Source organism: Adiantum capillus-veneris, chromosome 6 (genome assembly GCF_014529385.1).
Source record: "Adiantum capillus-veneris isolate H3 chromosome 6, ASM1452938v2, whole genome shotgun sequence".
NCBI lineage: Eukaryota > Viridiplantae > Streptophyta > Polypodiopsida > Polypodiales > Pteridaceae > Adiantum > Adiantum capillus-veneris.
In genome coordinates this window covers 85,029,590-85,043,621 of record NC_140936.1, presented here as the reverse complement: position 1 = coordinate 85,043,621, position 14,032 = coordinate 85,029,590, and the positions used below count along the sequence as shown (strand labels likewise).

Sequence of the window (14,032 nt, the reverse complement as noted above, 5' to 3'; positions counted from 1 at the left end):
TAGGATTAGAACCTCTTCTTAGTCATACTCAAGATAAAAGATTAGCTTGAAAAGATAACAAACAATTTTTGGTTCTAATCAATTAAAGTGAAACACACAAAAACCAATTATCTTCTTCTGAAGATAAATTTGTTATGAAATATAAAGAATTTTTTATTGAAGATCTACTTCCAGGATTACCTCGTTTTAGAGTGAAAGACCACCCAATAGAGTTGATTCCAAGAATTGTATCACCTTATCAAGCACCGTATCATCCAAATTAAATTGAACAAAGAGAAATTTAACATCAAATTGAGGAGTTTTTAAATCATGGTCTAATTAAGCCAAGTAGTTCATCTTTTGATACACCAATTCTCTTAATTTTAAAAAAAATGGTACCTATCAATTGTGCATTAGCTATAGAGCACTTAATAAAATCACAATAAAGAATTGTTTACTATTCATCTTGTTGATGTTTTGTTTGATAAGTTAAGTAGTGTATCCATTCTTAGTAAGATATATTTTAAACCTGGATATTACCACGTGCATATTGTTAAGTATGGAGCCTGATTTACCCTTGTAATTTTCTGCGGTAAAAGCGCAAGAACTCAGCCTTTCATTCAAGGACAAAGCACATTGAGGTGAGATATCACTTCATACGCACTCTTTTGGAAGAGGGACAGCTAAAGCTAGGAAAGGTGCATACAAGTGAAAATCCTGCAGACATGTTTACAAAGGTGGTCACTTTTTTTTCCCTCGTCGGAATATTCCTTTTTGCTGGAATATTATGGCCGGACGGCGGCCGAAAAGTGGTCGAAAAACAACCGTCGGTTGGCCGGTGGTCGGAAGTCAATGGCCGGTGGCCGAATTCAAAAGCGGACTTGTCTTCTCAAGGGTGGCCACACATGGGCGGATTGAAGGGTCCGATTTGGACTTATCTACACAAGGGCGGCTACACATGGTTGTCTCTCATGAGAGAGGGCAACCCTTTTGGCCTATAAAAGGAAGCCATTTCTACACACATTTCATAGTGTGAAGTTGATGCAACAAGGTGAGTGTGAGGTGGTGAGAGTGAAGCAAGGCGGGAGCTCCATTAAGGGTATAATCCCTTCGTAAACTACTTCTTGTTTTGAAGTACTAAAGCCATTGAGTGGCTGTTTTTCCGTGGACGTAGCCCACATTGGGTGAACCACGTATATCGTGTGTACTCTCTCTCTCTCTCTCTACTCTATAATCTCTTGTGTGTGAAATCTATCTCTCTCCATTAAGTAATCTACTCAAATATCTATTTAGCTACGTCTTATTTCCTAACAACTAGTATCAGAGCAAGGTTTGCTCGTAGCTAAATTATCTCAAGGAAAGGATTCCTTGAATTGAGTGGGAGTTATGGCGGAGGAAGGGAAGCTCAAGATTGAGAAGTTCAATGGCAAAAACTACCAACATTGGAAGATGCAGATTGAAGAATATCTCTACCAGAAGGACCTCTATTTACCACTAGGCGGTCTTGCAAAGAAGCCCGCAACGATGGCAGATGAAGCATGGATTGTCCTTGATCGAAAGGCACTGGGAACAATCCGGTTAATCTTGGCGTCAATGCTGACCTTCAATGTTTTGGAGATGAAGACCACGGAGGACTTGATGAAGTCACTTGACGACTTCTACGAGAAATCATCGGCATCCAATAAGGTATTTCTTATGAAGCGCTTGTTCAATCCAAAGATGGCAGAGAATGGTTCAGTTGCAGAACACCTAAATGACTTTAACACAAACATAAGTCAACTTCGATCGGTGAAAATCAATTTCGATGACGAAGTGCGAGCTCTCCTTATACTATCATCTCTACCGGATAGTTGGGACAGCCTTGTGATGGCTGTAAGTAATTCTATTTGTGACACAAATACTCTTAAGTTTGATGATGTTGTGGGTGTTCTCCTAAGCGAGGAAATACGAAGGAGAAGCACAGGAGAATCATCAAGTGCTGCATTGTCAGTGGAAACAAGAGGAGGGCCTAAGGAGAGGTTCAAAAACCAAAAGGGTCGTGATCGCTCAAGACGGAGCAAGTCACGCACAAAGTCAGTTCTTGAATGTTGGAACAGCGGCAAGAAGGGCCACGCCAAGAAGGATTCCTGGTCCAAGAAGAAGAAAGAGAATGAGTCTCAAGACAACAAGCCAACATCGGAGGCCAATGTGGCAGGTAAAGTAGAGCAAGATGCTCTAATTCTCTCATTAGACAATGTGTTTAATTCCTGGATAGTAGATTCTGTGGCTTCATTCCATGCGACACCACACAAGCAACATTTTCAAGACTACACCAAAGGTAATTTTGGGTATGTATACTTGGGAGATGATGAAGCTTGTGAGATTGTCGGCAAAGGTACAATTTCTGTCAAAACTACTAACGAAAATGAATGGAAGCTTAAAGATGTTAGTCATGTTCCTTCTCTTCGCAAAAATTTGACCTCTACAGGACAATTGGACGATGAAGGTCACAACATTTCATTCGGAATCAAACTGTGGAAGATCTCAAAAGGATCTTTGGTGGTTGCCAAGGGAGAAAAGGTCGGTACACTTTACTTGTGTACTGTTAGCACGCAACCTTCAGCTTGTGCAACAACTACAGAAGTTGATAGTGCGGTGTGGCACTATCGGCTTGGGCATATGAGTGCCAAAGGAATGCAAATCTTTCAAACAAAGAAGCTTCTACCAGGTTTGAAAGAAGTGGACTTACAGTTCTGTGAAGATTGTGTTTATGGTAAACAAAAGAGGGTGAAATTTCAAAAATCAGGAAATGAAAGAAAAAATAAAAAACTTGAGTTGGTTCATTCTGATGTTTGGGGTCCTGCAAGTACACCATCACTTGGTGGCTCATTGTACTATGTAACATTCATAGACGATGCGACTAGAAAAACATGGGTTTATGTCATGAAGAATAAATCCGATCTATTTTTTATATTTCAAAGGTGGAAAGCCTTTGTGGAGAATGAAACAGGTACCAAGGTTAAATGCCTCAGATCCGACAATGGAGGTGAATATTGCAGCCAAGCTTTTGTGCTAGCAATGGCATTCGGAGGCAAAGGACAACCCCAAGGACACCTCAACAAAATGGTATTTCGGAAAGGATGAACAGGACAATCATGGAGCGAGCACGAAGCATGCGGCGACATGCTGGCCTATCGCTTGAGCTTTGGGCGGAAGCTGTAAGTACGTCTGTGTACTTAATCAACCGGTCACCCTCAACTGCATTGGATGGGGGAGTTCCAGAAGAGGCATGGACAGGTAAACCGGTGAATTATGCATTTCTCAAAGTGTTTGGGTGTGCGGCTTTCATGCACATAGATAGAAGCCTAAGATAAAAGCTAGATGCAAAGTCCAAAAAGTGTTTCTTCATTGGCTATGGAGAAGGTGACTTTGGGTATCGCCTATGGAATCTTGAAGATGGTAAAATCTTAAGGAGTAGGGATGTAATTTTTAACGAACAAAATATGTACAAAGATTACTTGGAAAGAAATCAAACAAAAGAAACAGGTGATGAGTACATGGAGCTTGAGGACGGTGAAGACTCAAGGACTGCAAACGGTGACAATGTGCAACAACGTCAACAAAATGAGGAGCCTCAACCTATTCCCCAAAGATCTACAAGAGCAAGTAGAACTCCAGAAAGGTTTGTTCCTTCCTTCAACCATCTCTTGATCTCAGATTCTGGAGAGTCGGAATCATACGAAGAAGCTATGCAACACGAATCCAAAGAAGAATGGACGAAGAGCATGCAAGTGGAGATGGACTCACTATATCGCAACCAAACATGGGAATTGGTTGAGTTGCCTAAAGGTAAGCGGGCACTTCAAAACAAATGGGTGTACAAGCTGAAGGAAGAAGAAGGTGGGAAGAAAAGGCTTGTCTTAAGCCTTGTGGCTGCTCATGATCTAAATCTCAAGCAAATGGATGTAAATATGTCATTCCCTCACGGTGACTTAGATGAGGAAATCTACATGCTTCAACCAAAGGGGTATGAAGTAAAAGGTAAGGAGAAAATGGTTTGCAGATTAAAGAAGAGCTTGTATGGTTTAAAGCAAGCATCAAGACAATGGTACTTGAAGTTTGATCGATGGATGTTGGATCATGGATTCACAAGATGCAACTCGGATCACGGCGTCTACACAAAAAATTTGGGAGATGGGAAATTCATCATCCTAATGCTGTATGTTGATGATATGTTGATTGCAAGTGCTAACATGCAGGACATCAAAGACCTAAAAGAGGAGCTGTCTAAATCTTTTTCAATGAAAGAGTTAGTTGCTGCAAAGAGGATACTTGGTATGAAAATATCAAGGGATAGGATGAAGAAGACAATAAAACTATCTCAAGAAGATTACATCAAGAAGGTACTAGAAAGGTTTGCAATGAAAAATGAAAAACCAGTTTCTACACCTTTGGCTGGTCATTTTAAACTAACGAAGGATATGTGTCCAAAGACACAAGAGGAGATAGCCTATATGTCTAAAGTTCCATATGCTGCAGCGGTAGGTTCTCTAATGTATGCTATGGTCTGGACAAGGCTAGACATTGCACATGCAATGGGAGTTGTAATTAGTAGGTTCATGGACAACCTAGGTAAAGAGCATTGGCAAGCTGTGAAGTGGATACTTAGGTATCTAAAAGGGAAAAAAACAAATGCTTTGTATTTTGGAGGAACTGATATTTTTCTAGAAGGGAATGCTAATGCAGATATGGCAGGTGACAAAGATACTCGAAGGAGCACTACTGGCTATGTGTTCACGATTGGAGGCACAATAGTAAGCTGGGCTTCAAAGTTGTAGAAAGTGGTCTCACTTTCTACCATGGAAGCAGAGTATGTAGCAATGACGGAGGCAAGCAAAGAAATTATGTGGCTTCACAGATTCTTAGAAGAGCTTGGATTCAAACAAGACAATTGTGTCTTGTACAGTGATAGCCAAAGCGCTATCCATCTTGCGAAGAACTCAGCCTTTCATTCAAGGACAAAACACATTGAGGTGAGATATCACTTCATACGCACTCTTTTGGAAGAGGGACAACTAAAGCTAGGAAAGGTGCATACAAGTGAAAATCCTGCAGACATGTTTACAAAGGTGGTCACTTTTTTCCCCCCTCGCCGGAATATTCTTTTTCGCCGGAATATTATGGCCGGACGGCGGCCGAAAAGTGGTCGAAAAACAACCGTCGGTTGGCTGGTAGTCAATGACCGGTGGCCGGTGGTCGGAAGTCAATGGCCGATGGCCGGTGGCCGAATTCAAAAGCGGACTTGTCTTCTCAAGGGTGGCCACACATGGGCGGATTGAAGGGTCGGATTTGGACTTATCTACACAAGGGCGGCTACACATGGTTGCCTCTCATGAGAGAGGGCAGCCCTTTTGGCCTATAAAAGGAGGCCATTTCTACACACATTTTATAGTGTGAAGTTGATGCAACAAGGTGAGTGTGAGGTGGTGAGAGTGAAGCAAGGCGGGAGCTCCATTAAGGGTATAATCCCTTTGTAAACTACTTCTTGTTTTGAAGTACTAAAGCCATTGAGTGGCTGCTTTCCCATGGACGTAGCCCACATTGGGTGAACCACGTATATCGTGTGTACTCTCTCTCTCTCTCTCTCTCTCTCTACTCTATAATCTCTTGTGTGTGAAATCTATCTCTCTCCATTAAGTAATCTACTCAAATATCTATTTAGCTACGTCTTATTTCCTAACACATATGATGACAAGTGATGTCTATAAAACTATGTATTAAACACAAATTGGTCATTATGAATTTCTTGTAATAAGTTTTGGTTTAATAAATGTACTTGCTATCTTTTCACATATGATGAATCGCATCTTTTTGAAGCATCGAGATTGTGTTATGGTTTTCTTTGAGTCTTACCAAATGGCGAGCGAACATTCTTGAGCAAAGAGAAAACCGAGCGACTTTCTCACAAACATTGAGCAAAACTCCATGTGCTTCAGAACCTTTTTAGATTCCAGCAAGATTATTGAGAAGTCTACATTTGAATATCCTTAGACATCAAACATTTCGTAGTCATAGTCATCTAAGGGATTTTGTAGTCAAAGTTCTCGAAGGGATTGAATATGTATAGAGCAATCAATCCAAAGTTATGGTCACACACACACACACACACACACACACACACACACACACACACAGAGAGAGAGAGAGAGAGAGAGAGAGAGAGAGAGAGAGAGAGAGAGAGAGAGAGAGAGGGCATGGTTGTGGCATCAAACCTCCCAATACTAGACAAAAACCCTTGAAACAGTCAACGTGGATTGTTTCAAGGTTTTATTTTTTTAGTTTTTGGAGGACTCTTTAATGAGGGTATCTTAACCATAACCATAGCAAAACCATAACCATAGCACGATTGCCAAAACCATAACCATAACCATAACCATAACCATAACCATAACCATAACCATAACCATAACCATAACCTTGCACAACCATAACCATAACCATAACCATAACCATAACCATAAACCATAAACATAAGTTGATTGTCAAACCTTAACCATACCATAAACATAACCATAAACCATAATATAAGTACTACAAAACTATACATATGCAAGAGGTCACTGAGTGAGAAGCCCTCATGGTAATGCCTCGCAATCGGCGTCCTCTCTCTCCTCCTCCAGCTGGGTCAAAAGGGCCACAAGTCCATGCTTGTACCCATACTTCTCCTCTTGGCATGTCGGAAGGCGCTTCACGGCAACTTCCTGCAAAATTATGGTTTAATCATTAGATAAATCTTCAAATAACATATATCATAATTTAAAGCATACGTATAATACTTACAAAATCATGTCGAAGCGTATTGTAGCCTCCACTCCCAAGATGTGACGCGCCAACAGACTCCAAACATGCTCTGGCTGCATTTCTCTGCTCTGCTGAAATCTATTGGGATTGTCTTGTGTCTCTCGCGCAATCCCAATCCACTCCTCTGTGTCCAACCATGCTGGCTTGGGATCGCCGTCGTTGAATCTGTCTCTGGCCTCTGATCGACGGTGTGACATTGTGGACCTCGTCACGCTCAAAATCCAGGCGCTCAAGACCTTGTTGTATCCCTTTGCCGGCCTGTACTCTCTCTGAATGGTGTCGACAATGTAATTCTCTCTCAAGGTCGAGATTTTCCCAAATCTCCATCACAGTATGACCAAACTGAATCGTACAGAGCTGTCGAATCCTCTGTTGCATTTTCTTTCCCACCTTTTGTGCCACAACAGCCCCATCCCTGCTCCTATACACCTTGCTAAGATCATGCTCGTGTGATCCCCAAGGTGTACGTGGTGTACCCATCGATGAACTATCTATTGAAGAGAGTGGTGGGCGCTCTCTCGGTGGTGTGGATGCATCGCTAGAACCGCTATCACAACAACCATCACCTCCAGAATGACGGCAACGTCGTCTCGAGGATGGACCACCCGTCGGTGTACAGGGCACATGAGTCCTAGGTGTAGGCAACACACCAGACTGAGGTGTGGGGCCGCTCGGTGTAGGGACCACACTAGTCCCGGGCGTAGGGTCGGCCGTAGTAGGTCTAGAGGCACCTGCACCTGCACCTACACCCCAAAGGTGTTGTGCCATGGCGATCTGCTCAGGTGTGAACTAGAACAAAAACGAGCCCATCTGCTTGGGTGACATGCTGGTCGGAGTGACTGGGAAACTAAAACTATGAGAGTAGGGCTCATCGTCATCTGCCATGACTAATCATACACAAACAAAACCCACAAAATATGTTAGTTTACGTAAGAAATGCTTAATCAATACAAACAACAAATCAATGAAACTGCTACATAAATGACCAAAATCTAAAGTGTATTGTAGACTAATAAAAAGAGCCATGCAAAAGGTTTCCTAACAAAAGTCATTAGTTAATCTCTCATCCTCTATGAGATCTGATGCACCAAAGATGTCTATCTCAATCTGTACTTCTGCATCTTCGTCATCGAACTCTACTTCTTCGTCGCTCTCCGCATCAGCTTCACTATTTGACAGCTCATCTCTAGGTTTAGACAATTGCTCAATGTTGACGTCCACCTCAAAATCTAAACTTAAAGTTGGAGTCGGTCCCACGCTTTGTTCATGAATCACCTCTTCAACCTCAACATCCAATCCTTCACACACTTGCTTGCTACGTGGAGCAACTTGAGCGACATAGAGCCAGCAGGGTTTAGACAGATCATTCTCATCATTTTTTGTCCATAGTGGATCGTGTATGCACACAACTTGTTCACAATGCTACGGAAGTACGAATGTATCCTGCACATTTGTCCACACCCGCCTAGAGTTCACTTGAATCAATCCACTCTTGTCTTTGCGCACAGTTGCATTAGGGCCGCTGGCAATAACTTTGAACCACTTAACATCAAAGATAAACATGTCAAACTTTCTAAAGCTAATCTTCAAGATGTCTTGGATGTAGCCAAAGTATTCAAGCTGTCCAATCTCTGTATTATCATCCCTAGCACTACTCCTAATTTCTTGGACAAAGCTTGCCCTAACACCACTGTCGAAAGTGACCCTTTGTTCGTCGATCCGTTGCACTCTGAAGTGCTTCCTATGCGACCACAAAGCTCCATATTTGTGATACTGCAGCAACAAAATTGAGACAGACTAAAAGTTATTAAAGCAAACTAATTTTCATGTACAGCTCGAAAAGAAAGTTGTGAAATGTACATCTCAATCGCAACCCCTTGACATCTCCTCTTCCTCTTCAGTAAATAACACTCCACTCCTCTTTGCCTCTGAGAGTGTCGCATCTAACCACCGCCCAGTTGGAAAGTCAGGCAATTTCTGAAGATGGTCTGGAAAAGGAAGGTTTCTAGTTGCACGGTTGCGCTTGAATTGAAGGCGATCTATCAAACATTGTTGCTTTTCCCCTTCGTACCTCTCTAGCCACTTTTGCATGATGTCTTGAGTTGAGAAAGCAAAATCTCATAACCTTTTCTCGCATTGTGATGTCCATCTTCCTAACAATGCCTTGTCCCTGCGGCTCGTCCCCTGTCACCTTGACGTTGACCTCAGTAGTCCACATTCGGGGTATCTTTGGATCAATTGAGACCAAAAATTCACTAATGAGGACAAGAGACTCTTGTACAAGCCATCCTTCGGCCATGCTACCCTCGAGGCGAGCCCTTCGACGAACAAACCCCTTTAAAGTCTCTCTAAGAAGAACATCCACCTGCTATGGACCACCCCTGCAACAACTGCAACTTCATCGACCACATGCACAAGTACATGCATTTGGATGGTAAGAATGTTTGTTGGAAAGTAATTCTCCACCATGCATAGTGCTTCAATAGCATTTAAACGTGCTGCATTGATGCTGTCTTCTCTTATCTCTTTTGAACTGATCCAGCGTACCAACTCACTGATTTTGTAGATTGTTCTTCTAATGTCATCTGTCAAACAACCCTTTATGGCAATTGGTAAGATGAACTGTAAAAATTTGTGCCAATCGTGGGACTTAAGACCACTGAGATTGTCATCTCTCATAAATGCCGTTTTCAACATCGCATGCACCCTGTGGGAGTCTTGAATGAAGATATAGTTTTCTTCACTTGTTGCTCTTCTGCGCGACTCAGAACCCATGGACCTTTTGGTATAGACCACTTCCCATTGGGTTTAAGTCGAGGCTCAAGTCACCTGCTCTCACATCCTCTCAGATCATGCAGACATACAGTTGGTGCTGCACCCACGTGGTGCTCCTGCCCACCATGCAGCCCTCAGCTCTTTGATGGCATCTCCTGCATGCACTCTCTTGGTTTGCTTGCCCTCCAAATGGCGGAACCTCCTCCCCTTTCCCTTGTTGCGTTGCTGCAGGTCGTAGCGCCACCACCTTCTATCAATAGAATTACTTCTTTTTGTTTAACTTTCAGCTTTCAGCTCCATTAATTTTTAAAAGATCCCTATTAGGCCTCATTTCACACACGCCTTCAACTGTCAAAGGTTGAAAACCCTTCACCACATTACAAAGAACATGCTTAACTCCTTGCCACTCTGCTTAAAGCTTTGCCTCGCATGAAGCTTTGTTGAAAAGAGCATTTCTCACGTTAATAACCATAACTCTTTCTGCACAATGTATCTCATATGAAAAGCATCTCATTGTGAGTGGCATGACTACCATGACCAGTGACAAACTAGAGCCACCATACCCCCCATGGGAGAGCTGCCAGCAATTGATCTTCAAGCCTTCTAAGAGATTTCAACTTGTCGAAATGGAGTTGTCATTTTGCATACACTAGGGATCGATCTGATAGAGATATCCACCAACTTTACCATTCTTAAGCTTCGACTAACAAAGCTTGAAAACCACATCTGGTCTGTTAAATACCTCATTTGACATACACATCCTGGCAAGTAGAGTGTCCTGCAGACATCTCACTCGAAATCCCATATCATAAACTTCATAGCACCTGTATCCAACATCCCTTGTCTCGTTCCCAATATTGTGATATATCAACATTTGCTCATGTCACATGTGATAGCAAAAAACACTTGCAGCTTCTACTAGCGTATGCTCCATCCTAGCTGCATCAAATATTTGCTCAATGTCCTTGTCATTGGCCTGCTAACGACAATGCCTGGGCTTCTTGTACTTCCATAGGCTGACCATCTTCAGCTGTACCGTCATTGCTCAACCCCCTATTAAGCATTCATGCTCAACCATTGTATTATTTAGATAAGATATGATTGCATATTAGAAAACTGACACTTAGTATGTACATAAGCAGTAGATAGATAGAGAGATATATTTTATTAGATGTAGAACCCCCCGGATCACATGGAAAGCCATAGGCTCTCCCAACTTTGATACAAACTCCGCCAGAATCAAATACATGGCATTGAACACAACCATCCGTCTGTAGTACATGCATAAGCAACCATTTTTTTGCACCTATAAACCCAAAAACAAGCGTCTCGTGCAGATTGGCATAGCATAAACTTTCAACATGTATCCATACACCAGATTCATACTCAAAATAAGCCTATAAACCAACTTGTGAAGCATTTGCACCATACATCATTATCCTTTCACCTGCCAGAGAGCACTCCATAGCATAGTCCACTTCAAAAAAACTTCATACTCAAAATAAGCCTATAAACCAACCTGTGAAGCATTTGCACCATACATCATTATCCTCTCACCTGCCAGAGAGCACTCCATAGCATAGTCCACTTCAAAAAAACTTGGCAACCGATACAAAGATACCTATAGAGAAACCTTCAACACCACATGTATCCATAGTATAGCATAAAGTAGCAATCCCCTGCAATTTGCCTCCACCTTCTGCATAGCCAAGCCTACATGTTTTCCAAGCATACCCTCTGTTGTAGGTCGTTCAAATGGCACACACGCCATACCTGACTCACCATGCCAATCTTCGTCCACCATAGCCTTTGATGCTTCATCTTCAATCACTTCATGCGAGAGCAAATCGGATTGCTCAACCACCTTTGCCTGCTCTTCAAGGGCTTCTTCTATGACAATATCATCTGCTAAGCAAGAAATAAAGCTATGATATATTACCTCGCTCTCTGGTATGTTGACATCGGCCACACCTTCTGCAATGCACTATCGCTCTTCAACACAATCGGTAGGCCAAGGTTGCCCAACCCCTTGGCTAGCTTCTTCCTGCATAGACGCAACCATCGGTTTGCCAACATCTTTAAACTTGTTCTGTGAGATCTGATCCATAGCTTCATTTGATTCTTCATTTATACACACTTCGACCAAGACCGCATCCTTACTAACCAGGCTAATAGACTCTTGTACAACAAGATACCAAACTATAGGTACAAATTCACTACAAGAGGCTATTCATATTAGCGACGCTCACACAGCGACGCTCAAAAAAAATAATCCTGGCGTCGCTATGAGCGTCGCAAATTTCTTTGTTAATTTGCGACGCTCATAGCGACGCCGGCTGGGCTAAAAAAATAACCGAGCGCGCCCAAAAACTCAGATCTGAGTTTTTCGGCGCCCTCAAGCAAGGAGCAGGTAACGCTCTCCCTCTCTCTCTCTCTCTCTCTCTCTCTCTTTCTTCTCCACACACACACACACACACACACACGAGGAGAGGAAGGTATGCTCCTTCCCTCTCCTCATTCTCATGTTCCCTTCCCCTCTTTCTCTCTCCCTCTCTCTCTCTCTCACACACACACATACACACACACACATAGTGTTTTTGAAAGAGAGAGAGAGAGAGAGAGAGAGAGAGAGAGAGAGAGAGAGAGAGAGTACAAACATAAACAAAAACGCACACACACATACATAAACAAAGAATGCACACACACATTGAGAGAGGAAAAGAGAGAGAGAGCATGCATAAACAAAAAACGCACGCATTGAGAGAGGAAAAGAGAGAGAGAACATGCATAAACAAAAAACGCACACATTGAGAGAGGAAAAGAGAGAGAAAACATGCATACGATCCAAAAAAACTCACACACATTGAGAGAGAAAGAGAGAGAAACTAATTTAACATCGTAGGAAACTAATTAAAATTAAAAGACCTAAAGATCTAGCCGACGAGGAGTTGAACTCAAGACCTATTATTCAAGAGGGAAATGGCATAATCAATCTATCATACTTGGCATGGGTGATAGAAAGGTTATACCATTTATCTCTTTTTATTGGCACACACATCCACACACGCGCACACACACAAGAAGAAGAGAGTTATAACGTCGTAGGAAACTATCTTAAAAGACGTTAAAGATTAGGTTATATGTAGACTTACATTAAATTAGATTTAGGTTTATTTTTAACTAGATTTACATTTATTTACGCTAGATTTAGATTTACGTTATATTAGATTAGATTTAGGTCTCCATAGACTGCGATGCCTGCATGAAGCGGGTGAAGAAAACCCTCAATGGAATATAGGGAATTGCTGCCTTCACTCATGGTGGGCTCCGTCGATCCAAAAGTACTGGTGAAATGTCTTCAGAAGATAGGGAAGAAGGTGGATCTTCAGGGCGGCAAGAGTCACTACATCCCCGACACAATGACCATCTAGACAACCTCTAGTCATTCAACAGCAACTTCAAAGTTAGTAACAAGAGCAAGAACGGTCTAAAGGGCCAATTGCTGTCGTCAGATGTGGATGGAGATGAGGCAGCGTCACCGCCGGAAGTTAACTCTCACATCTTTAGTGATGAGAATGCCAACTCTTGCCGAGTTATGTGAAAAATTATGTGTTAAATCAGTTTTAAGGTTCTTATAATCCCTGTTAGTTTAGTTGATCTTTGTTTTTAATATAACATAATTTACGTTAGATTTAGATTTATGTTATACTAGATTAGACTTAGGTTTATTTAAGTTTACCCACACACACACACACACACACACAAGAAGAAGAGAGTTTTAACGTCGTAGGAAACTATCCCAAAAGACGTTAAAGATTAGGTTAGATGTAGACTTACGTTAAATTAGATTTAGGTTTATTTTTAGTTAGATTTACGTTTATTTAGATTTACGCTTATTTACGTTCGATCGATTCCACGCAAGAATTACTTACGGTTTAGGGTTTAGGGTTAGACGAACAGTGAAAAGATCTACTGTGACAAGATGTTAAGATGCTGTGAAGTGCTACAGCTAGAGAAGAGGCAAAGGGGTTTTGTCCACTACATGCAATATCATGCAGACGTGGGTGTGTAGATTTCTTGTACCCACAAATATAGGTATTGACCAATAAAGACGAGATTATAACCCGGTGGTTCTGATCTCCGTGCACCTCTAGACCGAGGTGTGCGGGGATTGGACATGACTAGAGAATGTGAGGTAGAGAGAGAGAGAGAGAGAGAGAGAGAGAGAGAGAGAGAGAGAGAGAGAGATAAGACGAAGAATGCCAATAGAATATTAAATTTGTTGTCCAGGTTATAAGTTTTTTATCCTCATTATGAGTAGTGACGAGGATGTGGGACCGTCCAACCGAAACACCTATCTCTCAACGAGGGTCTTATGTCCTTGTAATCAATGCAAGCATGCTGTACGACGGACAAGACGTGTTTCTCTGCAGCACGT

At 42.0% G+C, this 14,032-nt stretch overlaps 1 protein-coding gene and 1 pseudogene across 4 annotated transcripts in view; one reads left to right on the top strand and one right to left on the bottom strand.

Annotated features, from left to right (window-relative positions):
* LOC147455814 (uncharacterized) overlaps positions 1–14,032 on the top strand; it is a 49,326-nt gene that overhangs the window by 22,206 nt on the left and 13,088 nt on the right. The gene's annotated exons all lie outside the window — the stretch shown is intronic.
* LOC147455815 (uncharacterized) lies at positions 6,227–11,828 on the bottom strand (annotated as a pseudogene).